Consider the following 19,197-nt stretch of genomic DNA (forward strand, 5'->3'; position numbering starts at 1 on the left):
CCCTTAGGCACTGATTTGCCATGCTGTGCATAACAGAAACAAATGCAGTGTCCTATCCATTTTGAAATAGTCTGCTTTGAGATAGCCTTTCCTTGTGATCCTGCTGCATATGCTACTAAAAGTTGCTCAGTCTTTCTGAACGTCTTAGTTTTGTCCAAGTAGAAGCGTAGGTGCCTGTGTATGTCCAAAGAATGCAGAAGTCTCTCCCCTTTATTCTGGGGGTTAGGATAAAAAGTAGGCAAATTAATGGTTTGATTAAGAGCCACACTCGATACTACCTTTGGCATAAATGTTGGGTTAGTCCTTAGAGAAACCCTGTCTGGATGGAAAATGATAAAAGGTTCCACGGCCATTAATGCCTGTAACTCTGATACTCTTCTTGCTGAAGATATTGCTAGGAGCAGAGCTGTTTTCCATGATAAGAATTTTATTTCAGCTGTATTGGCTGGCTCAAAAGTAGGCAGTGTGAGCTTTTCCAAGAGAAAATTGAGATCCCATGCAGGTATTGGTGCTCTTTTTGGGGGTCTTATGTTTTTGGCCCCTCTGAGGTACTGCCTTAGCAGTGGATGTGAAAAAATAGGTGGTTCCGTATTGTAATGAGCTGAAATGCCAGAGGCATGGATCTTAATTGATAAGAAGGATAGGCCCTTGTCCAGCATCTCAGTTAGGTATTGTAAAATCTGAGGGATATTTGGAACACGCGGTTCAATTCCTTGTGCCTGATTCCAAGCACAGAATCTCTTCCATTTTTCTGCATAGGATTTTCTGGTGCTGGGCCTCCTGGCTTCCAAAATGACATCCATAACTGCTTTAGAGAGAGGTGTGTTCTGAGTGGTTATATTATTCACCATGCAGTCAGATTTAAGGTTCTGAGTTGGCTGTGCAGGATCTGATTGTTTTGTTGGGTCAGAAGATGAGGAATTTCAGGTAAAGGCCAGGCTGGGCCTTGAGACAAGCTCTTTACAATTGGGTACCAGTGCTGGCGTAGCCAGTCTGGAGCAATCAGAATCATTTTTGGCTTCTCTTGTCTGACCTTTAGGAGTACCTTGGGCAGAAGAGGCAGTGGAGGAAAGGCATAAACTGTCAGGGTTTTCCAGCTGAATGATAAAGCATTCACTTTCCAAGCTTGTGTGCGATAAGTCTTTGTGCAGAATCTCTGTTGTTGGCAGTTGTGAGGAGAGACAAACAGATCTATGTCTGGGCTTCCCCATTTCCTTATCATCATGCTGAAGATTTGTGGATCTAGTTTGCACTCGTGAGGGTCCATGAGGTTTCTGCTTAGTTTGTCTGCCAGAGTATTTCTTTCCTGGCAGGAATTGTGCCTGCAGATGTATTTGATAGGTCAATGCTGTGTTCCACAAATTCATGGCTTGCCTGCAGAGGGGGTAGGAATGTGTGCCCCCTTCCTTGTTTATGTACCACATGACTGTAGTATTGTCCATCCTTAGCAACAGTTGTCCTGGATGGAGTAGATCCTTGAAGGCTGTCAGGGCATTCTGTACAGCTAGCATCTCTTTTTGATTGATATGAAGATGCATTTGGCTTGCGGGCCACGTGCCCTGAATACATTTTCCCACCATGTATGCCCCCCAGGCATAATCTGATGCATCTGTTGTTAGTGTCTGCCTGGCTGTGGGTAAAGTGAATGGCTGTCCCTTGTTGTGGTGACAGGCCAGTGCCCACCATCGAAGCTCTTGTTGCATGCAGGGAATGAGAGTAATTATAGTTTCCAGGCTGTGGCAATGTTGAGTCCAAACACTTTTTAGATACCATTGTAGCTTCCTCATATGCAGTCTCGCATATAGAATTAGCAGGATGCAGGATGCCATGAAGCCCAAAGTCTGCAGAATTTTTCTTGCAGGTAACTGGGTTTTTGTTGCCATCATTTGGAAGTAATGAGTCAGCTGCCTTTGTTTGTCTGGCGTGAGATAAGCCATCTGGGCAGTTGTATTTAAGCTTGCACCCAGGAATATTATCTCTTGAGAGGGCACTAGTTTTGACTTCTTTTCATTTACTGTGTACCCTAGGCAAATTAGTAATCTTTTTACAAATGCCAGATGCTTTAGTAGAATGTCCTTGCTCTCTGCTTGAATAAGGCAGTCGTCCAAGTAGGGATATATTTGAATTCCTTTTTGTCTGCAAAATGCAATTACTGGTGCCAGGCATTTTGTGAAGACTCTGGGCGCAGTAGATAAGCCAAAGGGCAGTGCACAGAATTGGTAGTGCTTTTATGAATCTGAGGTATCTTCTGCATGACTGTCTGATTGGGACATGCAGGTATGCCTCTTTGAGGTCCAAAGTTATGAGCCAAGCCTTCTTGCCCAGCATGGGTAGAAGTTGCTGTAGTGTCAACATTTTGAATTTTGGAATGTCTAGAAAAGTATTTAGAGTAGACCGGTCCAGTATAGGTCTCCAGGCTTTGTACTTTCTGGGTACCAAGAAAAGTCTTGAGTAAAATCCTTGCCCCTGCTCTTGCTGTGGTACTCTTTGAATAGCCCTCATGTCCATGAGGGATGAAATTTGCTTTTGTGCCTCTGCCCAATGATTGTGTGGCAGGTCTGGCATACCTTTTGCCCTTGGGAGGGTGTGAAAGTTGAACCTGTAGCCCTGAGAAACAATATTCAGTACCCATTTGTCCTAGGTGATCATGTGCCAATTTTGTGAAAAAAGAGCTAGTTTTCCCCGTAAGGGTGCTGCCAAAAGGTAAGTGCTTGACATTGGTAGTGGGAAGTCATTGGGACTGTTTCCTATATGGTTGTGATATGTCTTCTCCGCCTTTGGGGGCTGAAGCACCCCATTGTTTAGGCCTGTATGAGCCTTGTGGCTGAGATCTGCCTCTAGGGCATCTGTATCTGCCTCTTTGTGGCCTGTCTGACACTGGAAAGGACCAATTTTTAGAAGGCCAGTTCCTGTTAAATCTGGGTGGCTGAACCTGTAAGAAATTCTTTACTGTCTGCATTGATTTTGTTTTATCCTCCATTTTCTTTAACACCAAGCAAAGTATCATGCTGTAATGGAGCATCCAATAATTTTGCTTTAACATGATCAGGCAGACTCTGTTCCTTTAAACCAAGCATGTCTTCGAATGACAGAGCCTGTAACTGCGGCCCTGCAAGAAGCCTCTAGTGAATCAAAACCACATTGCAAAGTATGCCTTCCCACTTGTTCAGCTGCATGCAATAAATCCTGTATTTCCTTGCTTTCAGGACATTCAGAGTTTGTCAGCATTTTCTGTTTTAGCATAGACATTAGGTATTGCTGATATTTAAGCATGTGAAACTGGCAGTTTAAAGCCCTTACAGCTAAAGTAGCAGAGGTGTAAACTTTTTTCCCCCATCTGTCCAGTGCTCTAGAATCCCTATCAAAGGGAACAGGATTTTTTGCAGTGAAAGCCTTGAACCCTTTGGGACCTTGAGATATAGTTTCTGGGTCAGCAGCAGGGTTTTTATAAAGAAATTTATGCGAATCTGGAACCCTTTAGTACCTATCTGGCTTAACTGGTGCAGGGGGTAAAGAATCAGGAGACAGACTGGATTCAGAAACTACATCATCTACAATGTCTAGCACAGGAGGAATAGCAAGAGGTCTGTGTTGAGGCAATAAAAGAAAGTCTCTGAGCCTTTTCTTGGATTCAGAATAATCTTGGCTCTCCCAGTGGAAATGCTCCCTCATGGTGTGCAGAGTTTCCCCAAAAGAGTAGTCCTCAGGAGGAGAGGCTGAAGGGATAGATTCTTCAGCATCAGAGTCCTCATAGGGAAGGAGAGAGTATCCCTGTTCTGAAGAGGAATCAGATGAAATAGAAACCTGGTCAGAGGAATCATAGTCAGTGTCTTGCCTAGGCCTTTTATCAGGAGGGGGATGGGAGCTCCTGATCAAAGTAATTAGGTCCTCGACCATTTTAAGCATCTGTTTCTTAGGCATGGATGACTGTCCTGGAGAATGCTGTACTTGTTTCTTTGTCTTTAAAGGTGTTTTAGACTTTGCCTTGGGTGCTGAAGTGGTCTTGATAGTAAGCTGTGTAGGTCTGAAAACACCCTCAGAAGCCAATGCCTGCTCAGCGGCTCCAGACCCATCTGAGGGAATAGTTTCCGTAGGCCCAATACCTTGAGTTTCCAGAGGCCTAGTTGCCTCCATGTGGGAGTCGGAGGCGGCCTGTGGCTCTGAGGTAGCGGGTGTCAGGGGCTGCGAAAGCGCCTCACTGAGAACCGGCGACTGGCCTAGAAGAGGCTTTGTCCTCGGTTTTGGACCTCGGATGCCTGTGCTTTTTATGAACTCTGGTCGTCGGTTGTTCCGACAGCATTATATAGTTAAACCTTCGGCCAAAGTAATGTAAAGCATAATCGAACAGATGCTTAATAGTGCGCTGGTTAAATCTAGCACAAAACCGACAACTAGCAACGTCGTGTTCAGGGCCTAGGCAAGGAATACAGTAAGAATGAAAATCCTTATGAGGTATTTGCTTCCCACAAGAAATACAATTGTTAACTTTTACTGACATCGGTCTGGAGCAAGAAAAAGTTTCCCTAACGAGGTACTTAGCTTTATTGAAGACTTCGGATCTGAAATTCAATTTTGAAAACCTCAGGAGTCAGCCGGCTGGCACTTGCAAACTGCTTTTGCTTCAGGCACCACGCGGCAAGAAAGACAGAAGAAAATGGCGTCGGCTGCATCTTATATACCCCTGGTGCACTGACGTCAGGAAAGAGGCGACAGCAACCAACGCCGGACCAGGACTTTGGAATTCAGGACGACTGCGGATAGCCTGCCAGCAGGATAACCCAAGTGTAATGACTGCAACAGTGAAACACGAATATTGGGCACATATAAACAACACAGTCATATTAGAATCCTGAAATATTTCAGTGCTTACTTTCTATCCTGATTTGCTCTAATGCTTCAAAGAAGCAATAAAGCTGCGACTCCTTACAGTTTAAGTTATTTATTTGTATAGACGTCATAGAGGAGACTTATGCCTGGCCTACAGAGCAACCCATCACCCAAACCTAATGGACTTACTGCATATCCGTAAATCAAATGGGTCTACAGCTACCTGTTCCAGGGACTTAAATATGGCCTGAGACTTGAATAGGACATGTTGGAGGGACAGAGTTATCTCCCAGCAACTGCCACAGCTTTGGAACAATTCATGTGAAACAGAGCACCTCTATGACACTGTTTAAAAGGAACCTGGACGAGAGGATGGCGCACCATAAACTCTTACTGAGGATAGCGCTCACAACCCTCCTGGACATGGGCAGTCATCACTAAACGCAATCTTTGGTATTGACTAATACTTATACAGTACTACATTGGATTGAAATAGCTAGGCTTAAAACGACCTCTGGGTCGATAGCCTAGTAATCTCATATGATCCTACAACTGTATGATTTGGTCCTCTTCCTTTTGCAGTTAATTTCTGGTTCAGAAATGTAAGGTAGCACATAAAACGTGGGAGGAAAGAATATACTTTTTCTTCTTCAAATTTAAAGCCCATAATAACCTCACAATATGTCACAGACCAATGAATTAAGAAACTCCTCCTGCTTTTTGGTAAAATTAAATGGAAAACCAAAAAATAAAGTATTAGGAAAAGACAAGTCATTCATGTGGTCTTAACATCAGAGTTATACAAGTGAACAAAACAGCATAACTTACATGATAACCAAAAGAGATTGCTAGAAACTTAATAGCTAGTATTATTTTTATATTATACACACACACACACACACACATGTATGCATCTTGTCTTTTAGTTCGAACAGCTAGAATATTGATGGCCTAGACATCAACACACTTCTGTGCATGATCTTGGTTTCAACCTCGTCATGGGAAAACATACATGTTTTTTCTGCACTCCCACACTGCCTGCTAATTATATATATGTACACTAATTCAGAGATCGCACAATCCTCAAGGTAAGGGCATATTCCACTATCCAAGGGCTGTCAATCTCCATCACCCACTGACCATCTGTTCTGCTGAACAAAGCAAGCTGACAAAACAGATAACATTACAGCTTTTCGTTCAAAATTACCACGCCTATGTTCAGATAGATATACTGCACGCACACACACGTCCAGCAGTTCATCACTTGTTCCTAGACAATATATGTCTGTAAATGAAGTAGTGATGCAGATTTGACACTGCATTATTGAACAAGTAATGTAATACACACCTGCTAACTTGCAGGTAAATGTAAAGGAACTGTAGACAGAAGAGACACTTCTCTGCAGAAGGGATGGTGTTTGTGAACCCTCAAGGAGACACTTTTTTTATAAACAGAGCATTATTTTATTAACACAAACACATTAGTCACTTAAAATCAGTACAAGCTGAAACATACTTTATTGTCTTCATGCATAGCTCACAGTTTCTTTCACTAGCTGCAGATCTGTTTTCCTTTCTTAGTTGAGAGCTCTTTTCCTTATTTGTAACCTCCCTCTAGCTTTATACATCTCGTTAAAATGTCTAGAAATCTCCTGTCCAGCTCCACCTTCTGGCACTTGCTTCTCGTTTTCCAGGTTTTAGTGACTGCACTGTTCATCTCAATTGTCATGAAATCTTAAAATGCTAGCATTTTTTTCCTGCCAATTCTCTCTTCATACCCCACATGCAAAATTCCCAAGAGTTTTGCCTCTCTATCATATATCCTCTTACAGAGCCTCTGTCTAGACCTTTGTGCCCAGTTACACTGTCAGAACATAGGTTTTATGCCTGCCTCTTCTGTCATGCATCTCCAGCATCTTGAGTTGTTTTCCTTCCCTCGTTAAATAAACTTTTCATTGTTTGATACCATCTGTGCAATGCTCTAATATCTGGATCTCCCACTCCGTGCATTTAATGTCTTGTAAATTCTTCCATTTACTATTACCTCTATTTCCAGCACACTGCAAATTGTTTTTATCATTACTATTAGAGAAAAGACAAATGGAAAAATTTTCTCTCTCTCACAGGAATGCCAATCTGTGTAGAAGTATTTTTGTAGGTCAAAAAGACCATCCCTGCCAAAGTTCTTTTTCGCTCTTCTCTGTCTATAAACTCTGTTAGGGCCCACCAATTCATTTCTGCCCTTCTTTCTTTCATAAAATCATTCTGCTCCTCCTGTACTATTCTCGGCAGAATCTCATCCAAACTCCTTCCTAGATATCTGTGTTTAAGAAGACTGGTCTGTAATCTCCCACTTCCATCCTGACTCCCCCTTTTGAGATCACTACCACCCTTTTCATTGAGTCGATTTACCCTTCATATTCCTCCCTCAGCTGTCCATACTGCCTCTCCAATCCATTTGTAGAACTCTACCAAGAATACATTTGGGCATGTTACCTCTCTGCTTTTCATTGCCATCACTACCTCTTTAATCTCCTCTGTCATGATTTTTACATTCAGTTTCTCCTTTTGGACTTCTACTCAGTACCCCCTCTCACCAGTCTGCGACAACGGACTTGCTTTTCTTTCTCCTGAAATATTTGCTGGTAGCATTTCCTAAAGATTTCAGTAACCCTTTTATCCTAATCTAGATCTCTTCCCTCTTTTCACCTAATGTTTGGTACCTCTCCCTCAACTATTTTTTATACTATAGGTTTCCCCTTTTCCTCCCCAGTTATCTACCAGTAATCATTTTAGTACAATTACTCTACTTCCACTACAGTTATTACCGTTCTTCTAGTTCAGTTTTTATTACTGCTTCATGTGCTTAATGCTTCTTGATTTATACCATTTTCCACATTTTCCTTCATATCCTGAATTCTCCTTCCAGTATTGTCATCTCTTCTTCATCCTGCCTCCTTTCCCTCCCATCCTCTCATGACTTTCCTTTACCTGCTGCTTTCATTCCATCCTACCACTGTTTCTCCAAACCTGATTTGTCTTTCGAATTATCCTCCATGGTTTCCTCTATCAATTTTTGTAATTGTTGCTTTCTTTCCACTTCTAGCTTGCCCATCAACAGTCCAACCCCTGACCTTATTTCCTCTCTGTCCTTATTGTTACTGCTACCACTGCATGGTTCAATGTGTGCCTCTCCTATATTTCTCTCTCTACCATCATTTTAGAGTTTCCTTTCTTCCCCAGTCGGACTTAAATAAAGCAAATTCTGGTAAATGTTAATGCCCTCTTTTCTGTATGGCTTTCACTCCATATATCCTTCCACTCTCATTCTTTCATGTTCCTTTCTATGATTCTTTTCATCTTTACACAATGCTCACTTTTGCCAAACAAACTGTTTTTGAGATGTAGTGTGACATTAAAGTCCACTCCAATGGATTTCCTTTTACATCCCTTTTTATCACATTCCATTCTTCAAAGAGCCTACTGTAAAAGTCTTCTGGATTCTTGTTTGGGACATACAGTCCCTCTGTTGTCCATTTTCTTCCATGTATTCTTCCTTGCCAAATAATCCACCTCTCTTCTCAAGTTTCTGCATCCTTTCATTCACTACATGTAATCGGTTTATGACGAAGGGTGGACACTTCTCTTCTGTCCCCTATCTATGCTTTGTCTGTTTATCTGTTAGGGTACTGTGGGATTATAATCCTCCTTCCTTTTTTTACCTTTACTTTGGTCTCCAGGAGCAGTACCACATTTCCTTGCACCTTACTTATTCTGCCATGTACATTTTTTCCTCTTCTGATCTTGATAAGGTGGCAAAGCTCCCAAGCCTTCAGGTTCCAGGTTACCACCTTCAGTCGGTATTCATCACCTGTGTTCTCTTGGGTTTGGTACCCCCTCCTCCACACTCATCACTACTCTCCTCTACCAGTTGCTCTGTTGAGCTGGACCTTCTGTCTTTTGCTTAAGCTGGTCCAGCTCATCTCCCCAATAAGTTAGAGTTATCCTCCAGCCTGTGATTTGAGCATCTCTAGACTTTGGTCATTCACCTTGTCCTTCTTCCCCAGTTCTGTTTTGGACCTGTCCTTCTTGCTTGTACTTCTCCGTGATTGCCTCCTATCTGTTGTTTACTCCAGTTTATCTTGACCATTTCTCATAGTTATTACTTGTTTTATTTGCATTTGAACCTCCTTTTGAGAAAGCTGCATGAATTCCATTTCACTGTGCTTTAATTCAATGCAGTCAAACCCAAGAATGTTGTTTTCATAATTACTTATTTCTCTGCTGCCCCAGTTTTTTTTATTCAGGTATACCACAACACTTTTGCCCACTGCTTAAAAAAGAAAGCTTACTTTTATATGAAACTACAAACATTATAAAATATGGTGCATAACAGGATGGACCATGTAACAGCAAATCTGCCTGTGTCCTCTCCACTTAATGAGTATCTTTCTGTTACTTCTGGAGCAAAGTGCATTAAAAAAAAATCCTTTGAAAAGTGCCCCATGTTCACATATCCCATTAGTGTTTTTCAGTCTTATGTTCATCCTTTTTCCCCACCACTTCTACAGATATTAAATCTCTTGGTTCTTTTTGCATGCATTCATTACCCAAAGCCAGCATACAATATGGTTTAAAAGTAAATCCTTCCATTTTCTTCTATTGTACTGCATCTAATTTCTTCCCTCATTTCTCCCTGCATGACCAGGCTGTCCAGATTCTGATAACTTATCTCCACTTCGCCTAGTCCTCTGGTCTGATTTTCCTACCACTGCTCCATTTTGTTTTTCTTCCCTTGTTCTCTAATCAGTATGACTTGCTCAAACCTCTGGATCCAGCACTGGGCACCAGAACCCCCCCCCTCCCCTTGAGGCTTTGATGGTATGTTGTTGTTGCTCTTCAGATTCTTGTAGCTGTCCCCATTTCTGTTGCTGTCATTATTGGAGTTTCCTTTCTGCTGGTTTTCTACTTTGAGCAGCTTCTTGCTCCTCTTATTTATTTTTGTATCCCCCCCATATTTCCTCTGTTTTCCATGTTCTCTCCTCCATTTCTGTCAAACCTGCTATGCTGAGGATCTTGTTCACACCACTTATCTTGTCAACATCACTGTATATGCTTTGTGTACTTCCTCTTCAGTTATTTTTCCCCACAGGTACACCTACATCAGATGTTCTAAGTGACGCTTGTAATTTTACCTCCCCTCAGGCCTTTTGCAAGGTTGTCTGTCAGTCCATTTCTGGTGCAATATTTGAATTTATTTCTATGTGACTGTTGCTCCGAATTTAAAACCATTCTTATTATTATTTTATGGGTTAAAAATCACTGGGACCTTTCCAGTTGAATGATGAGCTTTGATTGAACATGCCCAAGGCAGAATTGTATTTAGTGATGGGTTTGATAAGGGATAATAAGAAGTTATGTACCTACCATAACGTTCCATGTTAGTTGTCTTCTTCTCGCCTTCTTTCTTGCTGGTTGGGGTTCGGAGCCGATCCTCTGCTCCAACTCGTCCATCTTCAAAAGCTCAAGAGCTACTTACTGGCTCGAGGCCCCCTATATCCCATGATGCCTGGCGCTAGATACCCAGATCTCGTTTGATAAGTCTAACTGCAGACATAATAATAATAATAATAATAATAATAATAATAATAATAATAATAATGATGATACATGAATCCTGTCCTAGAATGCATAAATCCTACTGGAGAGACTACTAGACAGAAGGAATAGCCAGAGAAGACTCAGCCAGTGAGAAAAACATAGGGAACTCTTCTCTGTCTACTAGGATAGGGGGGATGGAGGGTGGGACGCAAGAAAGAAGGCGAGAAGAAGACAACTAACATGGAACGTTATGGTAGGTACATAACTTCTTAATGTTAAGTTATCTATCTCACCTTCATTCTTGCTGGTTGGGACAGCACCCCTAGCACCTCAATCCTGGGTGGCTCATCGGAACAGACTCTTCAGAACAGTGAAACCAAAATCAGCTCTGCTCCTGGAGGCCACGTCCAGCTTATAATGTGAAATAAAGGTATGAGGATTGGCCCATGTAGCTGTCACACAAATAGTTTCCATTGGCAATCTTGCCTGAAAAGCCACTGAAGTAGCTAGAGCTCTAGTGGAGTGACCTTTTGGTTTAGCAGGAAGCTCTTTATTCCTTAGCTGATATATAAAAGTAACAATAGATGTCAACCACCTGGATAAGGTTACTTTTGACACAGGTAGACTTTGTTTACCCTCAGCATAGGACAGAACAGCTGGTCTGATTTTCTGACTTGCTTAGTTCTATGCAAGTAAAAGCGTAACTGTCTATGAACATCCAACTGATGCAATTTGTATTCCACCTTGTTGGAATAATTTGGAAAAAACACAGGCAGATCAATAGACTGATGCAAATTATTGTCAGAAGAAACCTTTGGAAGGAAGGAAGGATTAGTCCTGAGAGAAACTCTGTCATTGTGAAAAACTAGATAAGGAGGGCGAACACAAAGAGCCTGAAGCTCAGAAACTCTTCTGGCTGAAGTAATTGCTACCAGAAAAAGGGTTTTCTAAGAAAGAAACTTCAAAGAACAAGAAGCTGCAGGTTCAAAGGGGGGCAGTATCAGGGAAGCTAAAATCAAATTTAGATCCCACGGAGGTGGGGGATCTCTCACTAGGGGCCTGAGTAAAGTAGTCCCTTTGAGAAAAGCTTTACAAAGCTTATGGGACATGATACTAGTATCCGATAGACCTGTATGAAAGTTTGAAATTGCAGCTAACTGAACTCTATTCGTAGCAGAAGACAATCCAGCACGAAAAAGTTCCGCTAAAAAATCCAAAATATGGTGCACAGGGGCTGAAAAGGGATCTATATTCCTAGCCTCTGCCCAGAAAGAGAAATGTTTCCACTTACTAGCATAAGTCTTTCTAGTGGTAGACTTGTGCAATGATAAGATGATTTCACGCACCGAGTGGGAGATGTTCGGAAGCCTGGCTAAGGTCGGAAGTGGGGCAACCAAGCAGTGAGCTGGAGAGATTGAAGGGATTGGTGCAGCCTGCCCGATTGATGGATCAGGAGGTCTGGAACTGGGTCCAGGGTCCAGCGATGCTCCAGAAGGTAATGATGCAGGAACGGGAACCAAATTTGTCGAGGCCAGTAAGGGGCAATGAGGATCATCTTGCATCCCAATGTGGTAGCTTTCTGTATTCATTTGGGAATCAGGGGGAACAGAGGGAATGCATAAAGAAGTCCCTGAGGCCAATCATGAACTAGAGCGTCTCTGGGGGAGTGTCCGGGAAGAGAGAGGAGAGAGAAGAAATTGTTGCACTTGCTGTTGAAGTGGGTGGCAAAAAGGTCGCAGCAAGGCTGACCCCATTTGCGGAAGATTTGGTCTGCCACTGTCTGACTGAGAGACCACTCATGAGGCATGAGAATAGCTCTGCTCAGCCTGTCCGCTATAACGTTGGACTTCCCAGGGATGTGCGCTGCTATCAGAAACCGTTGGGAAGAGATCGCCCACTGCCAGAGTCTGAGTGCTTTTCGACATAGGGGGTGGGACCTGGTTCTGCCCTGCTTGTTGATGTACCAGACTACCGACATATTGTCTGTTTGAATTGCAATGGTCCCGTGGGAAGAGAGTTGTGAAGAGCTTGCAACGCCAAAAGCACGGCCCTCATCTCCAAGACATTGATAGGCAGATGGTACTCGTGAGGCTGCCAGGTGCCTTGGACTGTTCTGCCCTGAAAATGCCCCCCCCACCCGATCAGGGAGGCATCCGTGGTCACCGTAGCCACTGGAGGAGGAAGAGCAAATGGTCTGCCCTGGGATACTGATGGGGAAACCATCCACCAAGCAAGTTGCTTTTTGCATGTCTGTGTGATCATTATCTTGTGAGACATTGGAAGTTGCTGGAAAGACCATTGGGTGAACAGCATCCACTGAAGAATCCTCATATGAAAACAAGCGAGGGGGACTAATATGATAGCCGCTGCCATGAGACCCAAGGTCTTTAGGACGAATCTGGCCTGAATTTTTTTGCATCCTAATAAGACCTGCACATGTCGGCGAATGTCTAGCACTCTGTCTAATGGAAGTCTCGCTGACATGTCCTTTGTATTTAAGTTTGCGCCTATAAAGGTAATAGATTGACAAGGTGACAATGCAAACTTTTCAAAATTTATTGTGATGCCTAGTTTGGAGCAAGTTTGGATGGTGTAGTCTCTGGCTCGCAGCAGGTGATGCCTGGTGGTTGCAGTAAGGAGCCAGTCATCTAAATATGGAAACACCTGGAATCCTTGCCATCTCAGGTGAGCGGTAACTACTGCCAAACATCTGGTGAACATCCTGGGGGCTGTGGTGAGACCAAAGGGCAGAGCTCTGAACTGATAATGACTGGCTCCCAGCTGGAAGCAGAGGAATCTTCTGGAGCATCTGTCCATTTTGATATGGTAGTACGCGTCCTGAAGATCTATGGAGCACATTCAATTGTCCTGAACCAGAAGGGGTAAAATGGACTGTAGCGTGACCATCCGGAACTTCGTTCTTTGAACAGACCTGTTTAGTCTGCTGAGATCCAGAATGGGTCTCCAGTCCCCTGTCTTTTTTGGTACCAAAAAGAACCTTGAGTAAATTCTGGATCCTTGATGGTTTGCTGGGACTGGCTGGATGGCTCTTTTTCTTAGCAGTTTTGAAATTTCTTGAACTGCTTGATCCCTTAGATTGGGTGGAACATCTGGAAGGGATTTGTTGGGAATGTAGGGAGTGAGAAAGGGATTTTGTAGCCTTTGGATATGATAGACAATACCCATTTGTCTTGTTTTATACTTTGCCAGGCTTTTGGGTACAGCGATAATCTCCCCCTGACTGCCTCCAAAGGTGGACAGCCGTGCAGCACCTCAGGGATGCTGGAAGGGCTAGTCAGAGAAAGATTCTCTTTGGCCCTGATTTTGCAGACCCCCCCTCTGCCCCGAGGGCAGCATCTATTGTTGTTCCCTCCTCTGCCCCTAGAGGGAAACTCTCCACGTGTGTCAGGCACAGCTCCCTGGGGTTTCCGGAACCACATCTTCCCACTCTTCTGACCCTTGGGATACAGTCTTGAAGGAGTGGAAAAACAGACTCCCACAGCAGAGAGAGTCTTGCCTTCCTGCTCACACCTGGTAAAGGTATCCTTCACCTGTGGTCCAAAAAGAGCAGAACCATCAAAGGGGGTGTTGGTGAAAGACGCCCTGAAGGGTTCCACAAAGTTACATAACCGCATCCAAGCATGCTTCCTCAAGGCCACGCCTGTGCCTGCGGCCCTACTCGCACCATCGGCTGCATAAGAGATGAGCCGCATGGAGGAGTTTACTACTGAATTAAGAGTCGCCAGCTGGGAGGACCTTAGCCTGGGCCCCCGCAGCTGATGGATCTTGAAGGGTATCGCCTAGCTCTTTAAGGAGATCCCTTTGAAGGCGGGTAAAGTGGCACAAGTAGTTCAGCGACCTCATGGAGAAGGTCGCTGAAGAAAACATCTGCTTCCCATATCTGTCCATCGTCCTAGATTCCTTACTACGGGGATGGACAGACGAAGTTGTTTCAGCCAACTCCTTTTTTGTGGCCGCTGCTACCACCATGGCATCAACGGGAACACCCTTAGTCAGAAATTGCTTGTCTTGTGGTGCAGTAATAAATTTTGTGGGTCTTCGGGGGATTGGTTCCACTGTGTTTGGGGCTGACCACACCTTCCAAGCCACCACAGACATCAGTGGATCGAAAGGCGGAGACACCCAGGAGGTGGAGGGTTGGAAACCAAACACGTCCAGGAATACCGACTCATCCTCGGAAGGGTTAAGGGTAGTCCAGTTCCCCCTCTGCCTAAGTATCTCAAGGATGTCTGAGAAAGAGACGTCCTCAGAGAGGGATCTCGGGGGACCCTTCCGAATCCTCTAAGTCGGTATCTGAAGTGACAGACTCAGGGGAGTCAACATGCTTCCTCTTGCATTTCCTCTTTCGAGGGGGCTCCTCTGAATGATCAGGGGAGGCCTCGGAAGAGGAAGATACACCCAATGGGGTGCCCTGGAGGGCTTGTTCCCCACGCTTGGGGTCTGAAGGAGGGGCATAGGCAGACGCAGGCACCATGGGGAGAGGAGCCGATGAGTCTGACCGTGGGGCTGACTCAGAGGCCAGCACACTCCTCATGACCTCGAAGGCGCCCCTTCCTGATGTTGGAGAAGGCTCCGAAGAGACCGGGATCCTTCCCAGCACTGAGAGAGATGGCTCCGAGGCCAATGTAGGAGCCAAACTCACCTGCGCCGAAGCTCCGAGAGGGAGAACGGGGTCGGACAAGGGTCCGATGCCACTCGCCCCCTTGGAGCCGAGGGAGTCCCGGCGCCCAGATCCCTCCAAGGACAGCACCATGGGGGAGATTGGAGCCGACGACGGAACCGAAAGGGTAGGTATCAGCACAGACAGTTCCACGATCTGAGCCCCAGCAAACTCCGGCTCCGAACTCAAGGGATGAGTCGAAGGAGGAACTACTGTAGAGACAGGCGGAGCCGAACCCTGAAGAGGGGGGGCTGGATAACATTTTAGCCAGGCCCTGCGATTTTAAAAGCCTGCTCACCACGCTCTCCAAATCATGGTCAGATAGTCTAGAAGACCGAGAAGAGTGGGATCGGTGACTTCGCTCCGACTGTAACAGAGGCGACCCCGGAGCAGAGTATCGACTCTAGGGATGGAGATCTAGAGCGTTTTCGACTCCCTGACGGTTCTGACACCAGAGTCGGGGCCGACAGAGATAGGTAATTCGGTTCCAGTCGGAACTGAAGTTGACTGGGAGATAGGTACCTTCAGTTCCATTCGGATCCGAAGTTGAAGCAGATGCCACACCCGACGACTGCTCTGAACTGGGAGCCGGCGGTTTCGTTGGCTTAGAGGGTTTCACTGACTGCACTTTAGCCGGTGACCCTTCAGGTTTGAGCAAATCCCTAAGGATTAGCTTATTCCTATGCTCCTGCAGGACTCTTGGACTAAAGGAGTGACACACCGAACAAGAGTCCTGCAGGTGTAGGGCACCCAAACAGTAGACAAAAGAAGTGTGACCAACTGTCAGTGACATCTTCTGACAGCATGAGTCACACTTCTTGAATCCAGATACTTTCATATCTTTAGACATTCCTGTAAAAGGAAATATCAATCTACAGAGAAAAAGTAACAAAAGGGAAGTAGGTAACTAGTAAAAACACACACACTCAACACAATTTACCACACCCTAACAGCACACACACTCTATTATCCAAGAAAAAGAAAATAGACCTACTAATCTACCACAATTTCTAATAAAGAAACTACTACATAAAAATTGAAAACAAGGATTAGCCTCTAACTAAAAACGGCTACCTTTAAGAAAAGAAACGGGGGAGGGGAAAACTCTCTAACAAGAAAACGAGTTTTCAAGGGAAGGAGACTAAATACAAATAGGTAACTACAACTACTGTAAGTACACTAACTATTCTAAACACCAACTATAATATAAAAAATTGAAAAATATGACCTGAGCCAGTAAAAGCAACCTCACAGCAGAAGCGGCAAATGAGATCGGGGTATCTAGCGCCAGGCATCATGGGATATGGGGGGGCCTCGAGCCAGTAAGTAGCTCTCGAGCTTTTGAAGATGGTCGAGGATCAGCTCTGAACCCCAACCAGCAAGAATGAAGGCGAGATAGACAACTTAACATTAAAAGTTTCCACAGTCTAATTACAATACTTTAAACCTTTTCCTTAAAGCTTACTAATTTTGATCAGTTCCAAAAAGACATGTTCCCAGTTCTCATTTTTTCCCTCACATTCTCCAGCATTTGCTAGGGATATTATGGAAACATACTAATCAATCTTCTGGTATACAGAAATAGCTGTGTTAACACTTACATCCAAATATTCTAACACACCTTTATTTTGTAGCATGTCTACAAGCCTCACACTGCTCAACGCAATGCTTCTTCTGTATGCTGAGTTCTAATTTTTTTTCCCAGTCTTTCCTTATCTTAGTTGCTAGTTCCCGATAATGAACTCTGCACTGAAATTTTTTTCATGTTCAGTTATGAAGATCTAGGTTCTATCATAAATTTTACTAAGTCTGGTATTTCTTCCTGGAATTTGTCAATTTCTCTTTCAATACGCAACTGCCAATCCTATATAAAGCAGACTGCCTATCTGCACAATTTATGTGATTTTAGCATCATTCCACTCATTTGCTGCTCCCAATACCTGGTTTTAACAATTTTATTTATCTTACATTGTAGACACAGAACATACACAAGAATAGAAAAGAAAGCAAACCATGACAAATGTTTTTCATTTTCATGTGTTATACATGTTTCTTTTTAATAATCATTCACTCCGACACAACAGAAATGTATCAATTCCCGCTTTCCCTTAAACCTCACTCCCCCTTCTCCTGAACACTGTTCTGCATATGTTGGTACCACAAATTCCATTTATTTCTACGTAGTTTATTTTCTAAATATCCTGTCTCCAGGTTTTTATCTCCTTCACAATACCAATAACTTCAATTACTGTTGTTTAAATTTTGATTTAAATTTTCTGGCAATCGCTTTTTTAGTAGCCAGTAATGTTAAACTTAATAAGGTCTTGTGCCTCTGCAATTCTAATCCTATATCCCCAGCTCGAAAGAATCATTTCCTTAGTTGCAACCATTTGGTCCCCAACATTTCTGCTAAGAACTCTAGGGAATTTTTAAAATCTGCCAACTTACTGTATTCCACCTGACAATAAAATATGTTCCCAATTACCTCTTGCTGTCCCATCACACCTCCAACATTTGCTATCTACCTGAAGAAAAACCAAAGTCTGCTTTGGTATAAAAATACTCATGCAAACACTTCCAAACAAAAATCATAAACCTTTCAGAATTTTTTTCACACTTGGCAGCTATACAGATAACCTCCCATTTCTTTTTTGTACACTGCATTCCTGTTCTCTCACTCTCTGATTGGTTCTTATAGTTATCATGCAATACAGTACATGCCTAATTATCTCTCTCTGGTCTTTCATGTAGCACTTCTTCTCCCTTTGTCTATATTCTGTTACCAGGGAAGGTTTTTGTTAACCCGCAGTACAAATTTCTACTTGACCTCATCTCACTCTATTACCTTTCCCTCTACAGTTATTTGCTCCTAATACCCTGGTTGCTTTGATAACTTTCTCCAGTAGACTCTAGTCCCCCCCGTATGCATGTTTTTGCTACTACTTTTGGTCATTCCTACTGGTAAAATCTCCTTTCTCCATTCCCATGTTGGCTTACTTCACAGAATACTTTCTGCTAATTTATGAAAATAATATTCTGAATGGTTATTTTTATTTGCCTTAAGGAGTTGCATCCAAACTACTACTACTCTTCTTAATTTTCACCCTCACATGTTTCATCACCCCTCTTTCTACTTTAATACAGAACTTTCAGCTGGTGTTATGCATATAAGCCTTAAATGTGTTTCTCTAAAGTATCCCTTCAAATCAGGTATTCCTAAAATTACCTTGCTCTATGGAGAGAGCTGATTTATTTCACTTAACTCATCCTCTTCTCCTCCCAAATAAATTCTTTCAACTCTACTAACTATGGTGGTCAACTTCTTAGGTTAATAAAAAGTACACCTGACCAGAAACATTTTAACCTTTGTATCTTACCATCTATATTCACAATCAAGAGCTTTCAGCTCCTTAGCTTTTATCCATTTTTTAGTCCCTTCTCACATATGTTTAGCTGCCATAATAGAAACCTTTTTAATTTATACATCTGTTTTTATAGTCTGTATCATAAGCTTACAATCCCTGTCATTAGGAAAAGAACAGTTAAAAAGCAATATTTTACCATCTTAGCTGCAGCCAAGACTATTTGGCACAGAATATTTTTACATAAAACATTATCTTTGTCACTACTGCCAAGCACTATTCTTAATAAATTCTTATTACTGTACTTTGCAAGTCTAGCAGGAGACTGATGACATCTAACATAAGAGCCCCATTCAAACTAGAAATCATATAACTTTTCCTAGAAAGATCCTTTCTACACAACCCTAACACGTTAAAGTAAGATCAGAAGAATACTAAACATTAAATTCTCTTTTCAGCAGACTTCTTCCTCCTCCTCCATATTTCCATTAGTGACCACATCAGAAATATTAATTAACATTACATAAATCATACTGTAGGTTGGGAAACAGGGTTAATGCATGACATGTATGACATAGGCCAGCTACATTTATATAAATGACAATAAACCATAACGACACAATCTCAGTTGCAAACATTATACATTCCAAACCATGCGACACAACTGTAGCTGCAAAAATTATACATCACTTTAAACATACCCAGTCGTGTTAGTCAACCACTACA

General features: G+C 43.0%; 1 protein-coding gene across 4 annotated transcripts in view; it reads right to left on the reverse strand.

Moving 5' to 3' along the window:
* Positions 1 to 19,197, reverse strand: part of LOC122792248 (phosphatase and actin regulator 4-like) — a 2,537,344-nt gene that overhangs the window by 426,497 nt on the left and 2,091,650 nt on the right. The window lies entirely within an intron of this gene.

Source organism: Protopterus annectens, chromosome 1.part2 (assembly GCF_019279795.1).
Source record: "Protopterus annectens isolate FY-2018-M chromosome 1.part2, PAN1.0, whole genome shotgun sequence".
In the NCBI taxonomy this organism is placed as follows: domain Eukaryota; kingdom Metazoa; phylum Chordata; order Ceratodontiformes; family Protopteridae; genus Protopterus; species Protopterus annectens.